The sequence below is a fragment of the Camelus ferus genome, chromosome X (genome assembly GCF_009834535.1).
Source record: "Camelus ferus isolate YT-003-E chromosome X, BCGSAC_Cfer_1.0, whole genome shotgun sequence".
NCBI lineage: Eukaryota > Metazoa > Chordata > Mammalia > Artiodactyla > Camelidae > Camelus > Camelus ferus.
In genome coordinates this window covers 2,331,373-2,340,191 of record NC_045732.1, presented here as the reverse complement: position 1 = coordinate 2,340,191, position 8,819 = coordinate 2,331,373, and positions in this window count along the sequence as shown.

Genomic DNA, 8,819 nt, shown 5'->3' with positions numbered 1-8,819 from the left:
GGAAAGACAGGATGGGATAGAGATTGTAGATTCCACAATGAGCACAAAGGCTTAGTTTATCTTTAGGGAAGTCATGGGGAGAGGGGAACAAGATACATTCTTTAGATATGTTAATTACAAAGCAGACCACTGGACCAGCCAGTTCCTTTTCTTGGGGATAATAGACTATCTAAACAGCAGGCATGCCCAGCCATTTATAGCTGAGGGCCTGGGTCATTGGTTTGCAAGGGGCAGAGTGCTATCTAAAACCTCAACTATGCAAGCAAGGCATTGTATCTGCTTTTTATGGCAAGGAGACAGGAATGCGGATGCACAGGCACCTGCTAGCAAAGCAGTTGCTAAGCACATTTGTTCTTCTTAAAGGTGACAACCTGGGGTCTGTTACAATTTGTTAACCCAATCATGGGCTCCCACATATCTGCCTTTTTGTTTTGATTGAAGGAGATCACTCTTGATTGTGGAAAGGACATCACCACCTGGCACTGCTGATTTGAAGAGGCATGAAGGGAGTAAATTAACTTGAAGACTATAAGAAAAACACAAGCGATTACTATACAAAATCCAACAATAACCGAGATGAGGAGGTTGAGATTATGAAACCAGTTGGCAGGGTTAAGCCATTTCATATTATCATATAATTCCTGTTTCATATTTGTTTGAGTCTCCTTTTGAATGTAAATGAGCTGTTGATGCAGCTGGGAAGAAAAGAATTTCAACGTTATTTTGCAAATCAGAAGAAAAAAACTCCTTGAAGGTGTTTTTTAATAACACCCCAGGAATATGATGAGCGGTTATATTTAAGAGGGGTAACACATATCTTAAGTTTTCAATCACAATGCAGGGGCTCGTGATCAACAATGGCTTGTTGTCAATTATCAAGCCCTTCCAAAGAGGCTTCCAAAGCCTGAAGCTGATGCATAATTCCATTAGCAATTTGAGTCTGAGTTATCATAACCTTAGTAATATTAGTCATAACATGATTAACAACTTGAGTAGTATGGATGGATTTAATAAGGGACACCGTTGCTACTGAAGTGGTGACAAGAATGATGATGGCTGAGATGATAAAAGCAATAAATAAAGCATTTTTGTTTGCAATTTGAAATTGCATGAGTTAATCTAATAAAACCATTTTTGCCCTCCTAGGGACAGGTTAAACTAACAGGTAGCCAAACCTGAGGTTGTCGCTTCAGAATGAGTACCTGAGAGATACTGAGAGAAGTAATGTTTATTGGGCTAATACAAGAATTGTACCAGGCCAGAGGCTTGACATGGGTAGTATAAAATCCATCTTCTAGTGTACCATTAAGAATAGAAGATGTCATAAGTAAAACATAAAGGTGAGTAGTACACAATAATGCATGATTAGAGACGTGAGAGTCTAAATCAATACAATACAACTGAGTAGTAGCAACTGTATTAGTAACATACAAACTGTCGACTGAAATAAACACGCAGCCTAAAAGTTAAGAGTTACGTTTTATTTGGCGGAAGGACTCGAGCCGGGATGACAGCCTCTCAGATCGCTCTGAGGGACTGCACTGAAGAGGTAGGGGAGGAGCTAGGATATATAGGAGCTTTACAACAAAGACCAGGTAGTTGGAACAATAAAAGATTACTTGTTATCTAAAGAAAACCAGACATCTCAAGTTAAAGAATTTAGTGCTTTTCTATGTATGGGAGGAAGCAAACATTTGGGCTCACTGAATCCATTCCTTTGACAAGCACCTAGCTATCTAGGGCCAGTATCCTGTTCTTTCTGTTTTGAGTCCGCTCAGAGTGCACCATTGTGAGTGGCTGCAGAGGCTGGGCTACAGGCCTGTCCCCACTGGGGGGTGGTGGCAGCCACTGATGACTTGGTGTCAGCATTCTTTGTTTACTGATATGGTTGCAGTATTTTCACTCACATTGCAGTATTTTCGTTCACAGTGCTCCCTCTTGGTCCTAAATTTGACCAATATTTTGGGAGACATTTCATGACCAATTTTGTCCCACGGTGCTAGGAAGGCTCATTCCTAGATCAGGTGAAGAATCTGTTGACATGCCACTCAAAGTGCTAGTTTTGGATCAGGCCCTGTTGATGCTAAAAATTCTCTGGATCACCTGTCTTACTAGTCTATTATGATCCAGGAGATGTTTACCTCTCGTTGCTCATTCCCATACCTAGAACCACACTATTACAATTATTTTATGCAAGGTTATAAATTTTACCTATTTCCTCAAGATGTTTAACCTTCATCAACCTTGTTGGAGGCCTAGTTACACACTGGGAAATGGAGGAGACAACAATTTTATAAAATAGACAGGATATAAGTAATACAGTTAGCAACATTAATAAAGTTACAAGTAAGGATTTAATAATTGAGAAGTTATATTTTGGGGTTAAAATTTTGCTTGTGTTTCTGATTGAGCTTGAGTGATCTTATAAGAAAACTCATATTTATGGTCAGGTTCAGAGCAGGTATTATTAATTGGCCAGGTGAGGTCTCCCACCTTGTAATGTCAATAGTGGCCTAAACAGAACTATCATTTCTTTTTAGAATAAATGTTCTGAGGGCTATCTAGTTAGAGTCTTGGAGTAGGGAAACCCACCAAGGTAACACAGAAGTACTGTTACGGAAATGACAGGCCAGCCAAGAAACAAGCACCACTCGGAGGGTTGAAGTACTCAGATGTATTATGCCGGCGGGCTCAGAGGGGCTTCTGCTCCAAAGCTCTGAGCACCTCCAAGACGTGCACATGAGGTTTTATAGGGTAAAGTACAAGCTTGGGGTATTCGGCCAATAGGTATGGAACAGCCTTAGCAGCATCATTATCACAAAAGTGGAGGCAGGGAGGCAGCAAACCAACATTCCAAAGCCAGATATATCTCTTTGATAATCCAGCTGGCTAGCAAAAAAACATGAACGGCAAACCAACACTAATTAACTTAGATTCACAAGTTAGTCCAGCAGAACTCAGATCAGTATTCTGATACTTAGATTTGTGAGTTATCTTGTTAGACCAGCCCAGCCCCTCCTTCATATTCCTAGACTTGTGAGTTATCTTGTTAGACCAGCCCAGCCCCTCCTTCACATTCCTAGACTTGTGAGTTATCTTGTTAGACCAGCCAGGCTTTTCCTTCACATTCCCCTCTCTTGATGCTTTCACAACCCTAGTTGGAGTAAGCATCATCATTTATCTGTTGCAGGGGCTCATAATTGGAGGCTAACATCTGAAGTTTTATAGCATCTATCTGCTCACTGACAAAGCAGGTCAGGAAGTTTAGGACACAGGGCCCAAATAGCAGAACTGCAAAAATCAGGAGTAAGGGACCTATGAACAGTGCCAACCAGGACGTCCAGCTCCAGGGGCCTACTTATGTGCTCTTATTTAAAATATGTTTTCTCTTTTTCACTCGGTCTTGTAACTCTTGAACCATCCCTCTGACAATTCCTGATTGATTGGCATAAAAACAGCACTCTTCGTTTAGGAAGAGGCATAGTCCCCCCTCATTGGCCGTGAGTACATCCAGACCCCTCCTGTTTTGTAAGACTACCTGTCACCTGGTTCCGTGCAGATTCATTGTACAGCCAAGGAGAGTGAGGGCATTAGCGCCAGTAATATCAGCCTTATGATTATCTTAGACATGATGCTGCAGTGATGGCACTAATTATAACAAGGTATAAAATAGCTATCAGGATTTTATGGCCTATGTTCCAGTCAGGTGGGGTGGCGCTAGATAGCCCCACTGCTAGTACTCAGACTAGTATAGCAAACAAGGAAAGAGGCAAGGGAGCACAAAAGAAATATATTTAACAGCTGCGTTGAGCTTGCCTCAAGCTTTGGCCATGTGTTGACTAGCCAGCTTCCAGGTGTGGCTAGAGCAGGGCTTGTTGATCCTTTTCTGGTCTCTCTTGAACTTGATCTTGAGCGGGTCTCCCAGGACACTCAAGTTTTTAAGGACCCTCTGTCTGAGGTGAAGTCGCTCTCTTAACCCTGGAGTGGTGGATCTAAGGGATGATTCCTGCAACTTTAACAGCTGTAGGGTTAGTTAATACCACTAAATATGGTCCCTTCCATGTTGCTTTGAGAGGTTCCTTTTTTTTATTTCTTTATCCATACTTGGTCACCTGGTTTATGGGGATGCACTTGGACCCCTAATGAAATGGGGGTTCTCTTTATTACCCAACCCAAAATTTCCCATAGTACTTGTCCTAGTCCCCACAGTTGTTGGTGGAGCCCTAAATTTCCTATCTGCGGGGTGGGATTTCCCATCCTGACTAAAGGTGGTGGTTGCCTATAGAGGATTTCAAAGGGAGAGTACTCAATATTAAATCTTGGGGTGCATCTTATTCACAACAGAGCCAGGGGGAAAATGTCCACCCAGGGAAGCTTGGTTTCTTGGCTGATTTTAGCTATCATTTGTTTTAGTGTTTTGTTCATTCGTTCTACCTTCCCTGAGCTTTGAGGCTGGTATGCTGTGTGCAGGTTTCAGCGGATGCTCAGTGCCTTTGCCATTTGCTGTACAACTTCTGCCATGAAGGCGGGTCCATTGTCAGATCCGATGGAGGTAGGCATTTCAAATCGAGGGATAACATCCCTGAGGAGAGCCTTTGTCATTTCCCTTGCTTTCTCTGTCCTGGTGGGGTAGGCTTTTACCCACCCTGTGAAGGTGCAGACGACAACCAACAGGTACTTATATCCCTTACTGGGCCCAAGTTCAGTAAAGTACACTTCTAAATCTTTGAAGGGAGCCAATCCGCATTGTTATATTCCCATTGGTCCAGTGAGCCCTTGTTTTGGATTGCTTTGTGCACAGAGCAAGCAGCGCTGGGAGACTGATGCGCACAGAGTAGGGAGACGAGAAATTAGGAAATATCGCTTTAAGAGGGCCTCCAAAGCCATTGAAAGTAGAAGCAGCAGTGACAGCGTAAGCACCCATGTTCTCAAAGAGCATCCAGTCGCCCACATGCATCTTGGGCAAATTACAGCGCTCAACAACGTGATCCAGGCCATCGCATTTTGGCCCCCTACTTGGCAGGATCATGGTTGGCAGAAATGGCAGGCAGTTGAGTCCCCAGTAGCCCCTATAATAGTCGCCTTTTTCTTGGTCGGGGGGGCTACAGGTTGGATCACCACAGAATACTCTGCTCCTGTGTCTACCATAAAAGTCATTGGTTGGTCCCCTATACACATCTTGACCTTGGGCTCCTGGGGGCCCAGGGACAGGGAGCCCGATCTCTCCCATTCTGAGTAGACCCCAGCCAGTCCGATGTGATTACTCACTGGTGGCTCCAGCTGATAGTGGGCGTTTTGGGGGGTGCTCTCTTTCCATCCTTTCTGTTTGGACACTCGTTCTTCCAGTGTCCTGTCTCCCGGCAGTATGCACACTGGTCTCGGCCCAGGGGCACCCATGGTTGGGGTCCCCTCTTCCGGGTGGTGCAGGATTCTGGCTGAAGCTTGTTTTCCTCAGAGCTGCTGCAAGGAGTGCGGCTTTCTGCTTCATTCGCTGGTCTGCTTCTCGCTGGCTTCCCATTCTCGGTTTACAAAAACTTTGTTTGCCACTTCCAGCAGCTGTGTAGCGTTCATCCCTGTGAATCCATCCAGTTTTTGGAGTTTCTAGCATATATCTGTGTATGATTGGGCTACGAAGGCAGTGTTGACCGTCTGCTGGTTTTCTTGGACCTCAGGATCAAAAGGAGTGTAGACTTGGAATGCTTCACATAGTCTCTCATAGAAGTCAGTGGGGGTTTTGTCTGGCCTCTGGGTCACCGTGGTCGTTTTAGACATGTTATTTGGCTTCTTGGCTCCTGCTCTTAGCCCTTGTAGGCTGGCCTTCCAGTATTCACGCAGCACTTCTCTTCCTTCTTGGGTGTTAAAGTCCCAATCTGGTCTGGTGTCAGGGGCATGTGTCATGGCCCACCCCTCAACATCCATTGTGTCCCCAGGGGCTTGGCCCTGCAGCCATTTTCGTGCTTCAGTGAGAATGCGTCTCCTTTCCTCCGTATTGAAAAGAGTCAGAAGCAGCTGGTGGACATCTTCCCAGGTGGGCTGGTGAGAATGGAAGATAGACTCTACGAAGTCAATCATAGCCTGCGGTTTGACAGCCTGATTACAGTCGTCACATACCACCAATTAGAAATCATCGTGGGCTGGACAGGGACCAAATATTCACATGTCTTTGTGACAGAGCCCTATTACTATCCCAGCATCACTTCGGGAGTGGGCAGGGGTCGGCGCTCCCCAACAGTTGCCATGGAGGTGGCGGCGGCCAAGGTGGAGGTGGTGCTGGGGCTGTGGGGGCTGCTGCTGCTGCTGCTGCTGTTGCCGGGCAGCCATGGTCACTGTTCCATCCGCCACCACTTGGCGTGGCTCCACTTGACATCTTCCGTGGCCCTCTCTGATACTTTTTATTCCTTTTCTTTGGAGGGCAGACCAAAAATCCTGATGAGATAACCAGTGGCTCTTTATCTGCTATTATTGTGGAAGCTCTTCTTAATTTTGTTAAGACCATAATGTGATTGAAATGCCTGCAGTTTTTCAGAGTAGGAAGGAGTATAATGGCGCCAATTGAGATGGGCTGTAGTGCTAAAGGATTGGTAGCAGAGTATGGGGTGCCCGGGCTGAACAGTCCCGACTTCCCCAAATTGTTGTGGCCCTTGTGTCTCCCGCAGTGGCATTTGGAGGGCTGATGGTGCTGGCCTTCCAGCTTGTGCTGACCGGAGTCACCTTCCTACTGGCTCAGGCTGGGGGCTGGGCTCTGCCTCTGGGTCCTCTGGTTGGGGAGGTGTTTGTGCCCCGGGGCATACAGAGGGGGCAGGCGCATTTTGTTCTCTGTGTCTCGCTGGTAAACAGGCTTTTTTTTTTTTTGTCTGTCTTTTTGGCCTGGACCAGCTAAGCTGCTAATATCTTGCATTGTCCAGGTCCATTTGAGCAGAACCGAAACCATGGGGGTAGATTTTGGGCAATATTTAGCCAGGAGTCAATGTAAGGGAATTGATCTGGGTGGTCTGGTGTTCCAATGATTATTTGATAGACTGCTTGCACTGTTGCTAGGTCCAGAGTTCCTCCTGAGGGCCACCTGACTCCAGAGGCCAGCCATTCAAGCTCACACAAAGTTTGGAGCCTGCCAGGGTTCATTTGAATTCCATAGTCACCTGAGAATCCCTTTTTGAAATTCTTTATCATGCAGTCTAGAATGGTGGGTTTTGACTTAGATCCTCCCATTCTTTTTAGATGTTTAAGGATAATAGATCTGTTGCTTTAGATGTTTGGGAAGGTAGCCTTTATATCTTTTTCTTCTTCATTACTCAAAACACCGGAGTTCCCAGAGATACTTCTCTTTGGCTGAGTCTATGAGTTGTTTGAAGGCTAATTTTGTCAGGGATTCTGGATTCCAGTCACAGCTGATGTCTCTGGAGCTCAAGGTCTCAAGAAGTTCCAGGGACATTCTTCATTAAATCCTCTCTATATCCTGAACTAACATATCAAGGGCATGGGACTGAGGGCGGATGGTAAAACAAATGGACTAGAAAAGGGACCTCCAAGGCCGGGTGAGCCGAGTTCTGAAGGAATTCGTCTTCTAAACTTGAGTCCTGGGGGTCTGGGGCTAGGCAAAAGGGGCACTACTTGGGTCAGTTCTGTAGGGGAACAATAAGTCTCGGGTGCTCTGTGACAGAATCAGGTAGGAGACTTTCTCAAAAAATAGCATCCTAGCCTCTGAGGGCACAGGGGCATTGACTCATTGGCTGTCTATGTCCTTTTCCCTCCCAGTGTAGCCACTCTGTGCCTGTATCGCAGACAAGACAAAGGATGGTTTCCGTTGCGTCACCCTGGCAGATCCCCTTGTGGGGATTAAGGTGCCTCTTAGATTTGATGGGTCAGTATAAGCCACTGACGCCGATTGGGACACTGAGGGCCCGATACCACCCTGAGCCGTATGAGGTCACCACGGAACCGCAGGTTGGAAATCACTCGAACTCAGTAGCAGAATGCCGTGGAGCTGCAAACTCGAGACTGATCGCATGCTTCACAGTAGGATTCCTTCTGGATATATGCCCAGGAGCAGGGTCATATGGTAAGTCTATTCTTAGTCTACGTAAAACAATATGAAACTTCCTAAAAATTTAAAAGGAAAACTACCATATGATCCAGCAATTTACATTCTGGGTGTTTACTCAAAGAAAACAAAAAAAATTTTTTTTAAAATATATGCACCCCTACATTTATGCAGCATTATTTACAACACCCAAGCTATGGAAGGAACCTAAATGTACATGATAAATGAGTAAATAAAGTTACAGACACACACACACACACACCTACTGCAGAATGGAATATTACTCAGCAGCAAAATTTTGCCATTTGTGAATACATGAAGAGAACAACAAGGTATGATGCTAAGTGAAATAAGTCAGAGAAAGACGAATACTGCATGATCTTACTTATGCATGGAATGTAAAACACAAGACAAAAATGACCAAGTAAAGGCAGACACATAAATAGTAAAAACAGGTGGTTGCCAGAAGGAAGGGGTTAGGGGTGGGCAAAATATAGGGGAGGGGGATTAAGAGGTACAATCCTCCAGTTATACAATAGGTTAAGTCCATGGAATGTAGTATACAGTATAAGAAATATGGTCAATAATATTTTAATATATTTGTATAGGTACAGATTGTTACTAGAATTACCATGGTGAACATTCCATAATATATAGAAATGTCAAATAATTATGTAGTACCCCTGAAAATAACATAATATTGTATATCAACTATATTTAAATAAAATTATCCAGATGGTATTTGATGGATAATTAGGTACTTTTTTCTTCCCTTGTT